We start from the raw sequence: 13,383 nt of genomic DNA on the forward strand, positions 1-13,383 counted from the left end.
CCTTGCAGGTGTTGCCATACCACCACACTCTCCTGCCAGGGCTTTGACCTCCTTGACCTCTGCCTCTTTCCTCTAGCTGGGGCTTCTGGCCCAGCCCCACTGTACTGGACATGGCTTTGAGGTATCAGCTCTAGTCTAGCCTTGTGGGCATCAGGTACCTGTCTGTCCAAGCCCCTCTCGAGCACTGGGGCCCTGTCTGTCCATGCCCCTCTTGGATGCCAGGCCCCTGTCTCTGGTTTGTGGCCCCATGCTCTGCCCTGCTCTGCGCTCAGCGCTTGATCAGGGCTTGAGCCTGCCCCTGGCAGGGCTTAAGGTGATTGCGTGCCCATAGGGCACTAATGAGACCTCTGAATACCGCTCCACACGATCTCCACCCAAACCACCAGTTCTAAACCAAACTAAGCCCCCCACCCAGGCTATAACACAAACACTCCCTTCTGGGCCCAGCATCAACAAAAGGGGAAGCAGCCCTCTGTCCCTTTAAAAGGGAAAATGTTCCTTCACCTCTTGTGCCAGGATAACCTTCCAGCTCTAGGTTATATCCCTGTGAGCTTCCAGAGCTTCACTGGGGATCCAAAGGCCACACAGCAGTCTATCTAGCATTTTCTGGTATCTCTCCTAGTTAGGAGCTCATACCCCTGCAGCTTGCAGGGCTAGAGTCTAAATTGAAGCGGTGTTTTCAAAAACCCACCACTTCAATTTAGGGAGAATTAAACCCAAGTAAATCCCCATGGCATGTACAAATGGCCTTTCTGTCTGTGGGATAATTACTTCTTGAAGTCTGGAGTTCCAATCCTTTACTCTTCCAACTCACCTGGCCCTTACACAATGCTGAAATCATTGGAACTGCTCCCCAAGGGAAGTACTCTTCTCTCTTGATGGGGAATGGTGGCGTGTGACCCTTAATGAGCTAAGTTTGTCCATTTGAGCATATAACTGTTAAACCACTCATCTGAATGGCCTATCTACAATCAGTGACTTTAGTTACTAAACTGGCTAATTGTTTCAGGTTTTGATTTTAGCTTCTTCCATAAACTTGCTAGATTACGGAGTAGAAGTTTTCACTCAACTTGCAAATGTTACTGCAAAATTTACCTTTTTCCTACTTCGCCCTTGCCTGGACTGGGACTGCCTTCACTGAGACCTAATGTGGATAGGATGGCGCAGGGAAGGTGTTGCTCTTCTTTCAAGACTGTCACTTTAAAAATACCTGCTTTCAGATGAGGTTGGAGGGCTCCGAGTTTTTGTTAATGCTGAAATGAGGCTGAAAAGTCAGGAGTTCCAGCATGCCGGAGGTGTCACAGAAGTGTGCAGAATTGGGTAGGGGAATGTTTCTGGGTTCAGGAAGGTCCTTATGCCTTCCCCATGAAAATCTATCCAGATTTGGCTAAACCCCAAGCCTCAGAAATTTGAATAAGTAAAGTACAAGTTGTTAAAAGCTCTTTCCCACTATCCTGCAGAAGTCTCTCTCTGTTATGTTCCAGGAGCCATTCAGTAGTCCCCAACCCTGGGATTGTGGTTGCTGCCAGAGAATATATTCTCTGATAAGATTTCCATGTATGCCACCAGTTGCTCCCTGGAGAACCAAGATAACACAGAGACAGCTCTCAGGTGGTGAGCAGGGCTGATACTGCATGGGCAGAAGCTACCAGGAGCAGCAATTTGGCTGGGTCCTGCAGTGAGGGCTTCCCTGTCTTGCACCAGAGCTGTGACCACATCAGCAGACAGAGGTGTAAAGCCGCTCAGGCAGCACATTCCTTGGGCAGAAGAAACAGACATGCCTAAAATCCAGACTTTTCCAATCCAGGTTAACAAATTGAGTGTGATATCATGTGTGTGTATGGGAGAGAGGGGAAGTGGCTAACAAATGTCTGCCAAGACACTCTGGGGCACAAGTCTCACCTAATAGTGATGATTTGTCAGTTTGGCTTTCACAGATTTACTTTGTAGGCCTTGATACATGTGCAAGTGATTTATCTAAATGAGGATTCAACTGCATCTGATTTAGATGCACCCACTGGCCAGAGGGGTGCTATACATTAATTTGGTCGTGTGTGTTAATGCCCCAACCTTGAATCAAGTTCTGTGTGTTTAAAACCCTATGACTTTTCTTCTGAGCAGAGAAACATTGCTTCTCTAGGACACCCACACAACATAATTCAGTATCCCAGGTTTCTTGCTGGGTTTCAAATGAGTGTTCCAATAGTTTTTCTTCTCTTAGATTTTGTTTGTTTATTTGCTCTAAAAGATCCTGTGTTTAATTGAACCAACCCTGTTTTACTGCCAAAAGCACCTAGCAGGAGGTGTACGTTGGATTGTCTTGTTTTCCCTCCTTTCTCACTTTTTCTGTTTCCTTTTTTCCTATATTGATATTTTTGTATCCTTTATTTTTCCAATAAAGAGCAAAAATGCTGAGAGCTACACATTCTAACTCTAAGCTGAGATCAGTTCTTTTTTTGTGCTAAGCATTTCTAAACCTAGCCCCAAATAAATATGCTGTATTTGTGAAACTTATTTTTATTTGTGTAATCTCCAACAACTTGTAAAAAAGAAGTGATACAATAAGCAGAGAGTATGACACAGAATACCACCATTAACCAGATACATCCAACCAAACACTAAGGACTCTCCCCTTGGCCTTTATGTGCCCAAAGCTACCTCCCCTGTCATATAACAACTGTTTAGCCAGAATTGAATGGCTCCCATTTTTCTTCATTGTACACAAATCTTTTGGTTCAAGTACCCCATGTTTGTGGGAGGAGCGGGTAGTCTGGGTTATGGAGGTTCACTGGAGAGTGTAGCCACTCCATTAATTCCAGTGATGGGAGAGGGGCTGGATAACATTCCCTGCCTCACCAGGGACACAAAGCTGAACTCGTGGAAAGTCCTGGAGTCATGCTCCATCCTAGGCCACCCAGTGTTGATTTGTATGATTCTCCTCCATGCCTGGCAGGATAATTGAGAAATAGCCCAATCTGTACAGCAAGATGTGGTGGGGAGGGCAAAGGATTGGGATGTGTCTCATTGATTACACCAATGATCTTGGAAAATCCCAAGCAAACCTTCTTTTCTCTCTGCAGTATTTTCAGGTGTGCTATCCTTGGCACAAGCCACTGGTTTTCAACCTTTTTAGAACTAAGGCACCTCTTGGAAAATGCCAAGTCATAGTTTTCACTCATTTTTTGACTGCAGAAAAATAATAGTGCAATTCTTCTGTTGCAAAGAACTCAGAAAGACTACATGATAAAACTCTAGGATGTCAGGGTGCTCTCAGAGATGTATTCTAGATTTGTGTAATCTTGTTGGTCTCCCACTCTGCTGAATGGGTATGCCCAGGGTATTAATTTGTAGGCCTGTGTGAAGTAGCAAGTATTTGATTCGGATTCAGCCAATTTGGAGGGATAGTGATTCAGTTTGGTCATTTGAGTCACTGTCCTGATTTGATTCGGCCAAATCAGATTTAGGGATTCAGCCGGCAAATCGGCTGATTCGGTGATTCAGCCATAGACTATAATGGGGAATCACTAAAATACCTATAACTGTGTCATTTTTTTGCAGATTTGGATGCAAACAGCAGAGGGTCGGTAGCCCCTTCTGAGGGCATGACACCTCCTAGGTTTCAAGGAGATAGGTGCAGGGACTTCTGTGAAAGTGTACCTCAAACGGTTGAAAGCAAAACTCGTGTCACTTGTGTGTATTAACTGGGTTTCTGGCTGTAGCCATGTTGGTCTAAGGAACAGGCAGGCAAGGTTGAGTAGAGGATATCTTTGAGTAGATATGATATTGTTTATTAGACCAACTGAATAGTTGGTGAAATAGATCTTGGCAAGCTTTTGGGTTTAAAAACCTTTCATCAGGCTGAGGAAGCATCTGCAGTTGGTGTGTGTGTGTGTGCTCTTCCTGGATGAAATGAATAGTAAACAAGCCAGAGGCTGGTATGCAGACAAGAAAGCCAGTCAGTGAAAATGTAAATTGAGGCATCAGGGTGAGAGACAGGCTGGGGAGGAGGGGGGGATGTAGCAGCATGGGTAAAAGTGGAGAGGTACCTGGGGAGTCAGATGTCAGGCAGGTTAGTGTGTCATAAATCCAATGTCTATATTGAGTCCATGAGTTTTTGTATCAAGGAGGTTGATGAAGTGAAGTTCATAGGCTCGTCTGTGAAAAGTGTTTCATAAATTCGAACAAGCACCGAACCTCACTAACCTCATCACCAGAAGCAAACTTCATACAGCCCATAACACACTGAGTGGATCCAGACCATGCCATGACAAGAAATGCAAAACCTGCCAACATATCTCCAGTATCCCCACAATTACTATAACCCACAAGAGAACCATCACCATTCCTGGATCTTACAGCTGCACTTCCAGAAATGTTATATATCTCATCCAGTGCACCAAATGCCCTAATGGAAAATATGTAGGAGAGACCAAACAATAACTGTGCACCAGAATGAATGCATACTAGACATCTATTAAAGACAAGAACACCCAATTACCAGTGGGGGCACATTTCTCACAAGAAAACTACTCTCTCTCCAATCTCTCAGTCCTGATCCTCAAAGGAAATTTACAAAACACTTTTCACAGACAAACCTATGAACTTCATTTCATCAACCTCCTTGATACAAAAGCTCATGAACGATGCTAACATTGCATAGTGAGCTTGAAAAGAACTCAAGGCAGCACCCTGGTTGACAATTGCTGGTGCAGGCAATATTTCTATGGTGTCAACATCCATTTTCACACTATTTCCTCTGTGCACACTTCCCAGTGACTTCCATTCCCATTATCAGACTAGTCTTTCTATCAAATGCAGGACAGCTGGTTAAATACCCACTTCATTTGGTCACTTCACTAAAATGTCTTCCTTTTCATCAAATTCTTAAAATGAGGAATAGGTAATTCAGCAAATGCTCCTGGATCCTTTACTGCACCTGGATCTTCAGGTGGCAGCTGTGGCTAGAAGCACCTTTCACCAACTCCATCTGATGAGAAGGCTGCAAGCTTTTCCATCAGATTTGCATTTAACCACCATCATCTATGTTTCCATCTTAAGGCTAGACTATTGCAACATACTTTACATGAGGCTGCCCTTGAAAACTGTCTGTAAGGTACAGGTGACGCAGAATGTGGAGGCCGACCTTCTGATGAGAGTGGGTTGCCAGGAACAAAATAACTCTAATTATCCAGCATCTGCCCTGGCTCTCAATAGCTTTTTTGATGCAATTCACGGTTTTGATTTTGACCTATAAGGCCCTAAGTCTCTGGATCCTACATGCTTAAAGGACCCTTCCCCTTCTACCCCATCACAATCCCTAAGGTCAGCTGAGAGCAACCTACAAGTACCATCAGTATACCAAGTTTACATGGCAAAAACACTTGGGAGGTCATTCTGAGCAGTTGTTCCCCAGCCCTGGAACTCCCTCCCTTGAGGCCTGCCAGAGCCCAAGCCTGGACATCTTCTGGAAACACTGTAAGACCTTCCTATGTGGCCAGGAGCTTAGCAAGAAAAACTGGGCTGGGGTAGTGTTTAGCGAGTTTTTGTTTCGTATTCTATTCCGGTTGTTTTTATAAGTTATTTCTGTCTCTCACTGTAAGCCACTCCAACCCTTTGTTGGGAAGGGTGGCATATAAACCTATTAAATCAATAATACAGTGTATGTGGTCTGTGTAGATAATCTAATAAATAAAATAGTGTATGTTATCTGTGTGGATTGTGACACCTGGCTGATCAGAGGATCAGTATATTACCGGAGAGAGAGAAGGAGAAAGAACATCCAACTTTCTCTATAAAAATCCAGAAGTGGGTGTAAAATAATAAAGTTGTACTGAAGGTTTCATTTGGTGTTGCTCATTGTTGGTGTTGTCAGCTCCAAGCACAGGCAAGTGACATGCAAGCGAAGGAAGAATCAAAGATCATAATCCATGGTTGCATGATACACTGATCAAAAGGAAAACTTTGGATGGGAAGATTCAAGTTTCAAAGAAATATCCAAAGGGAACTATTTCTCAGCTCTAGGTTGCAATTTCTAGTCAAAATAACAGAAAGAAGCAAAGAGCAATAGCACCTTATGGTAGCAAATACCTTGGGGGTCACAGCATTCAACTGGGATGGGAGAGACCCAGCTGCAAATCCCTGCCTGAATGTATATTCACAGAAAATAGGTCACCTCCAGGAGAAGAGGTGGGAGGGGGCTGCTCCCAGACTAGCCAACAGCCTGATGGTTCGGGAGTTTACCTGAGATATGCGAGAATGTCAGACTAGAGGTCTGGACCTGGGTTTCCCAGATCTCGCTAGTATCTCGATGTTTCTTATACATTGTCCGCTAAAGAGTGACTGAAGTGGCAGCCATGAGCTCAAGAGGGACTTTCTGACTCCCTCTTGCGATACTGTGCCTTTACCAAAAAGGCAGCTGCAAAATAAGATTGTGGGAACTCCAGCACAGTGTTACCTTGGCTTCCTAGTATGGCAAATTTCAGAATGGTACATTCAAATGTCATTCTTCCTACAAGGAGCTGCAGGGTGTCCTCACACCGGAATTTAGCAACATATTCCAGAGCCAAAAGCTCACTCATGAGGCTGCTTTGGACTCATCCCCAGATCCTATTCTCAAGGCCTTCATCTCCAGTAGGCCTGAGAGCAGCCACTCATGGACTGTAACAGGGCCCCTTCAATCCCTATCACAGAAGAAAAAGGACAGATCTTTTTAAGGAGAAACCAGTCAGGCTGGAGGCCATGTCCCTGAGAGCAATATGCATTAAGGGAGGCAGAAGGGTCCTGAATAGGGAGAAGGGAAGAGCTGTGGCTGGAGGAGGAGAAAAGATCTAAGGGGAACTGAGTGGGGATAATAAGCCTGGGGACACCTGAAATAAGTTTAACAGACCTCAAGGAAGGCCAGGTTGGTACTGTGCCTGATTCAGAAAGATTCAGAAGCTTCAAGAGGAAGGAACTGGCCCAGGAAAGAAAGAAACCAGAGGACGTACTGGACCGGAGAAAATCCAAGCTAAGAATGTGGCATGCCTGGGAGCCCAGCAGAGCCATAAACCCTGTCAACCAGATGCTTCTTCTCAAAGAAGGGCTGGGCAGGGTGGAGCAGGGTATGCTCCATCACAGCGAAGACAAAACTCAATATCCCTTAATACTGCAGGGCTGCTGGTCCATTGCTGCTCTCTCCCAAAGCCTTTCAACATGTTGGCCAAAACTTCCTCACCCTTCTAGCCATAAACAAAAATCTTGGCACAGCTGAGAGCCTCGGCACACAAAACTGGGGAGATGTGTACGTTGCAGAGTCAACAAACCGAGTCCCCATTCAAAGAACTGCTAGAAAGCAAATGAAAGATGGAACATAAGTGAAGAGGGAGAAAACAATGGGTCATAGGTGAAGAGAGAGGGAGAGAGAGATTTTTATTTAACTGCTGCTTTTTCCTTGAGAGCCACGTTTCAGCTGCCAGGAAGCCACATGCAGCTTAGGAGCTGTCCTGACTGTGGTGCTCAGTGCCAGTAGTGACTGCACCCCATCCTTCCCTCTGAACCAGTATTAAAGCAGGTCCTTCCACAGTGCCAGCAGGTTGACTGGGTAGTGAGCTTTTCACCCAGCCTCCTGCTCTGGGCTCCAGATCAAGGGTGGGGAGCACTGCACTCAAGCACCACCATGGACACTGCCAGGTGCCGAGGGCTGTGAGGAATCTAGACCTTAGGTGCTTACTGGGGAAATTAACTTTCTGAAAGTGTGGTCTTTGTGGGGAGGGAGGGTGTTGAAACACTTGGAAAACCTGGCTCTAATCTCATGCAAAATCTGGCTCCACCTATTAAGTTCTCAAAACACTTCTGGGGGCATCAAACCTCAGCACCACCTAACAGCGAGGTAACCCAAGGCAGGGAAACATTGTGATTTGCCAGAACAACAGAAGAACTCGGCATCTCTAAGGTAGTTAGATCTTTAGCTACCAAGTTCTTAATCAAGTAGCATAAGAAAACTAGCCCTACGTATCAGTTGGACCATTTGAGTAACATGAACAGTTGGCTTAAGGAAGGGAACTAGAATTTCAATGAACCCATCCTGACCTGGTCTTGTATTACTGATTATGGATTTACAGAGGTAAAGCTAGCAATAGGGGCAAACACCCTCAAGAAAACAAACTTATTATTGTCTCTGAACCAAGAGTTTTAGAGGTTTGCTGTAGACACTTGTGGGTTGTTGTGGGTTTTTTTTAACTTGCTTTCCTTTCTCAGCCCGAGACCCTCCAAATGTAGGCAAAGTGAGCCCCCTACAGGTCCTTCTGGATAATACAAAATAACTGCAGTGCTGTTACACTAAGACCTTGTCAGCAGACAGGAACCAAGATGAAGCTAGCAAACCAACAAGTAGGATCCAGAAAACTGAAAACAGGGGGGGACCGGGCACCAGGAAAGCAGGAATCAAGAGTCAGGAAGCAGGGAATGAAGAACACGGGTTCAGAAGCACAAGTCTAGACAGAGACATGCCCTATTGAGTAGCTTGCTGGTCACTGAAAGAGCTGATGATGATGAGCAGGCAGCCACAGCCATGCGGGCAACTGAGGCGTAGTTGGGCCACTACTGGCCAGGCCCACTGGGGTATCCAAGGTCAGATGGAGGCAATTTAGTTTTCTTGCTGCCCTGACTAACACAGGGGCATAGGCAACATCCAGTTGGGGCTGCCGCTGTATTCACAGCTGTGGTGGCACGGCCCTGAGCAATGGCGTAACTTGGGCAGGGGCATCTTTTCTGCCCCTGCCCAAGTTACGCCACTGCTCAGAGCCAAGCATCCATGGAGCATCACCTCTAGAGGATCCCAGACCCTGCAGACCAGGCAGCAGCAAACTGATACCATAGCTTCCCAGTCCATCTTCCTTTCCCAACTCAACACATCCTGCCCAAGTCCTTTGTACTTCTTTTGGCTTCTTTCAACACCGCTCTCTCCGGAGGAAAGGGACATGAAGAGACCAGCACAACGTAAGAAAGAAAATAGCCTCCTCTGCCTCCTCTCCAAATTTTGGGGCTGCCTGAAATTAGCACTAAGCCACTCTTCACAAAAGGCCCCCTTTCTGCCTCCACTCTCCAGCTGGCAAGTTGGAGAACCAACAGAACCAAGGTCAGCCTCCAGGACTTGCCCCTCATCTTGGCCTCCCCAGCCACCCACCTTGGCCTAGGGTTGTATCTCAGCAATCCCAGATTTCCAACTGCTATATGCTATTGTCATTCTCCTTCTCCTGTAGCTTCAGTCCTCTGCCACTAAGGCCTGGCCTCTACTCTCCAGGGCTTCACAGTTTCCTGACTGAGCTGCCGTTACAAGCTCCTTGCCTCTTCCACCGCCTCCCCTGCCTTCTTTGCACCCTCTGATGCTGGCACCTCCTTGGCTTCCACAAACACTTCTCATTCTCACCTCTACTTCTTGTTTCACTCCTCCTCCTCCTCTTCCTGGCTTCCACTTATTGGTCTAGATGCTCTAAGGCTACGCTTCAACTTCCTTCACCACCTGGGCCAACTCCTCCGCTTCCTCTTCTGAACTCCCAGCCATTGGGTGGGTGGTAGAGAAGGCGAAATAAGAATAGCATCTAGGAAATGGTTTTACTGCTGTATGAAGCATTAGTAAGACCAATACTAGATGCCTGCATGCATTGCTGGTCTTGACATTTTAAGAATGATGTTGAAATATCAGAGCAGAGGCAGGAAAGAGACACAAAGACACAGAAATTGTTTCCATGGTAGAGAAATTTAGGTCCAGTGAGAAAGCTGAATTCCTCAATTTCTTTAGCTTATGAAAAAAGGGGATCGAGGGGTAACTTAATTACAACACACAAGAATTTGACTTTACACCTTGACTTTACCAAGGCTTTTGCTACCGTCTCCCATAGCATTCTTGCAAGCAAGCTGAGGAAGTATGGGTTGGATGAATGGACTGTAAGGTGAATAGAAAACTGGCTGGATCGTCGGTCTCAATGGGTAGTAGTCAATGGCTTGATGTCTAGATGGCAGCTGGTATCAAGTGGAGTGCCCCAGGGATAGGTCCTGTGGTCTGTTTTGTTCAATATCTTCATTAAGGATCTGGAAGATTGGATGGATTGCACCCTCAGCAAGTTTGTGGATGATACCAAGCTAGGGGGTGTAGGAGATATGCTGGAGGGTAGGGCTAAGATTCAGAGAGACCTTGACAAATTGGAGGATTGGGCCAAAAGAAATCTCATGAGGTTCAACAAGAACAAGTGCAAAGTCCCATTGGCAACATGTAGGGGGAGCACACAAGTGCACGTGCACCCCCTGAGAGTGGTGGTGCACCCCCTGCAAAAAAAGCGCCGCTGACATTGCCAGCAGTGCCTGCAGGTGGTTGCCGCTTGGCACCCCCTGCCCTTCGCCGCCCATACTGCCAGCGGTGTCTGCAGGCAGTCCGCAATCGCCGCTGGCTGCTGTAGACGCTGCCAGCCACGTCTGCGGGTGGTCGCTGACCAATGGTCAGCACTCACCACCTTTCCCCTCCCCCCACTGCTGACAGTACTGCGACTGCCTGCAGGAGCGCTCTGCTTGCCGCTGCCATGCTCCTACCACCAACAGTGCTGCCACTGCCTGTGGGAGCTTACCATGCCCCCCCAGCCTCTGGAGGCTCTCAACGTTCATGCAAAGTCCTGCACTTAGGATGGAAGAATCCCATGCACCGGTACAGCTTAGGGCTGACTGGCTGGGCAGCAGCACTGCAAAAAAGGACCTGGGGGCTGCAGTGGACAATAAGATGGATATGAGTCATCAGTGTGCCCTTGTTGTGAAGAAGGCTAACAGCATACTGGGCTGCATTAATAGAAGCATTGCCAGCAGATTGAGGGAAGTAATTAGTCCACTGTAGTTGGAGAGAGTCCAGCAGAGGACAAGAAAAATGGTTCAGTGGCTGGGGCACATGACTTCTGAGGAGAAGCTGAAGAAACTGGACTTATTTAGTCTGGAGAAGAGAAGACTGAGAGGGGATTTAATTGCAGCCTTCAACTACCTGAAGGGGGGTTCCAAAGTGGATGGAGCTGGAGTGTCCTCAGTGGTGGCAAATGACAGAACAAGGAGCAACTGTCTCAAGTTGTAACAAGGAAAGTTTAGACCTCCAAGGGAGGAGGTGGATAGTGAGGTCAAAGGGCCTTTGTCAAGATCTCTGCCTATTGGATGAAGGTGGTGCAGAGGCAGTGACCTCACAAAGACTCTGACATCAAATATACAGGCTAAGGTTGCATAGCAGAGAGCAAAGTCAGAAACCAGAGGGGTTTCAACTCAGCCAGGCTTAATCTCAAGGTCTTTGCTTGCAGACTTTGAGGGCATTTGGATTTTTGCCCCTGAATGATAGAGAAGAGGCTCCTGCAGTTTCTTCCTGTTTTGCTATGGATTTCGACAGAAAACTGCTCCCATTTCCATAGAGGCTACGAGCCAGGAAGGGGGTTGGCATCTACTCAGCCTGATCTATTAGTGGCAAAGCTCTAGGCTTAGAATCGTGGGGTTAAGATTCCAGAAAAATTCCACACCTGTATTTAGAAACACAGGGTGCATCTTTCGGGCTTCTTTTTTTACCTTTACTCTACCCATTTGTCTTTCCTTCTTCCTTCCCTCCATCCAGGAGGACAGAAGAGTTGCTCTTTAGCTTTTATTGTGACATAAGCAAACACATGCTTTTATTTATTTTTTAGATTCTTTGGCATTTCCGTAAAATAAAATAAAATAAATTCAAGATTATTTTTCCAGCTGGCCCTCTAACACAAGTGAGTTGACAGCTTTGGCCAACCAAAAGTTTAAAAGAAAAATCAATTTCAGAGCAACTATACCATTTTGGTCAACCTGAACTGAAAGCTTTCACTGCAAAGTTGATAACAGTTGCAAAATAAATGCAGAGAAAAATTTGCAACCAAAAGTAATTTTAACTCCAAAAATCAAAATGATTCATTTTGCAAATGCCAGGGCAAAGCCTTTCAGAATCTGGGGCAGTCCTTTGCTTCCTTTGAGGAAAACAGCTGAGCCAAATCAAGAGAATTCATTCAATGTTTTGGAGCAGATTATTCCATTTTCACCACAAAAAGGACTTGGCCATAAAATTTCACTTAGCTATATTCACAAGGAAGTAGGGCTGGAACAGCATCCCATCAGATAACGGAAGCCATTCCTGGGGTTGCCAGGCTTGACTTCCAGTCCTTGAGAGCCTAAATCTAGGTAGTGGTCTGGATTTTGGTGACAGCTGGGAAAAAACTGGTGCCCCATGGGAGACGTTGACAGAGGTACATTGTGACATTGCAGGTAATGCAGCCAACCACCAGTGATAATTTCACCTCATGTGTATACTTTATTCATGGGGCAGACCCATGAGATTACCATTTTGATCCACCTAGGAGGTGCCCATTAGCTGCTGCAGACAGGTACCACTATTCATTCCTCAAAGGCGTCTAGCATTGGCTCTAGATTTAGGACTGAGGCCTTGTTCTCACCCTTACATTGACCACAACCTCTCCGTTTAATAATTGGCAAATTTGATACAGTGATAACAGAAAAAAAGCAATACAAGCAATCAAACAATTCTGTATCTATCAAATCCTAGGGCTGTCATCAGAGTCAAAATACATCTGGCCAAACAGTCTTCACTCTGAGTCTCTTAGGTGTCAGATGTCAGCAGCCTGGAGGTGGGATGCCGAGCTCCCCTCCCATCCCCCCACCCCCATCCAGTGGGGTGGATGAGATAGGCTGGCGGTGTGCCATCTGTCCATGGTGGCCTCAGGGACCCTTCCCAGGGGATGGGGACAGACATGGGGAGGAGGGACGGGAAGGGACGACAAGGAGGGACCCTTTGTTACTCTCAAGTCTCTGCTTTTGTATTCTCCTTCTCTCCTGATGACTCTGGATCTGTGCGTATCATTGGTTGGTCCGTGTGTGGTTGTCATAGTCCCCGTAGCTTATTACATGGACACATACTCATTTGTTCTTTCCGGGCCTTCTCCTAATTTGGTGTTCCCCCAAAACTGGGACTCAGGCCCCCCTGCTTAGCCCTTGTTAGCTGGTGCCACTTTATCCCACGTTATGGAGCAGTATGGTACATACTCCCTCGGTCGCCAGACTGTTTTCCAGATTATGTGTTTTTGTTGGCCTTGTTGTGCAAGACACCCTTTCTGCTTCCAAGGCTATGTGAAACTGAGAGAGAGACTTGAGTTTTTTTAGAAATCAGTTAACCCCCGCAGCCCATCCTGAACCCCTATAAGCCAATTCCCAAAACACAAACCTTTAAATACCATTTCCTAAGCCAACTTGTAGGGGTCAACAGACACCACCCAGAACAGTCTTCAGAAATTGGAGGTAACCAGACACTAGCCCCACAAAATTCAGGGGCATACTTCCATGAAACATCTTCCT

Source organism: Alligator sinensis, unplaced genomic scaffold (assembly GCF_000455745.1).
Source record: "Alligator sinensis unplaced genomic scaffold, ASM45574v1 scaffold126_1, whole genome shotgun sequence".
NCBI lineage: Eukaryota > Metazoa > Chordata > Crocodylia > Alligatoridae > Alligator > Alligator sinensis.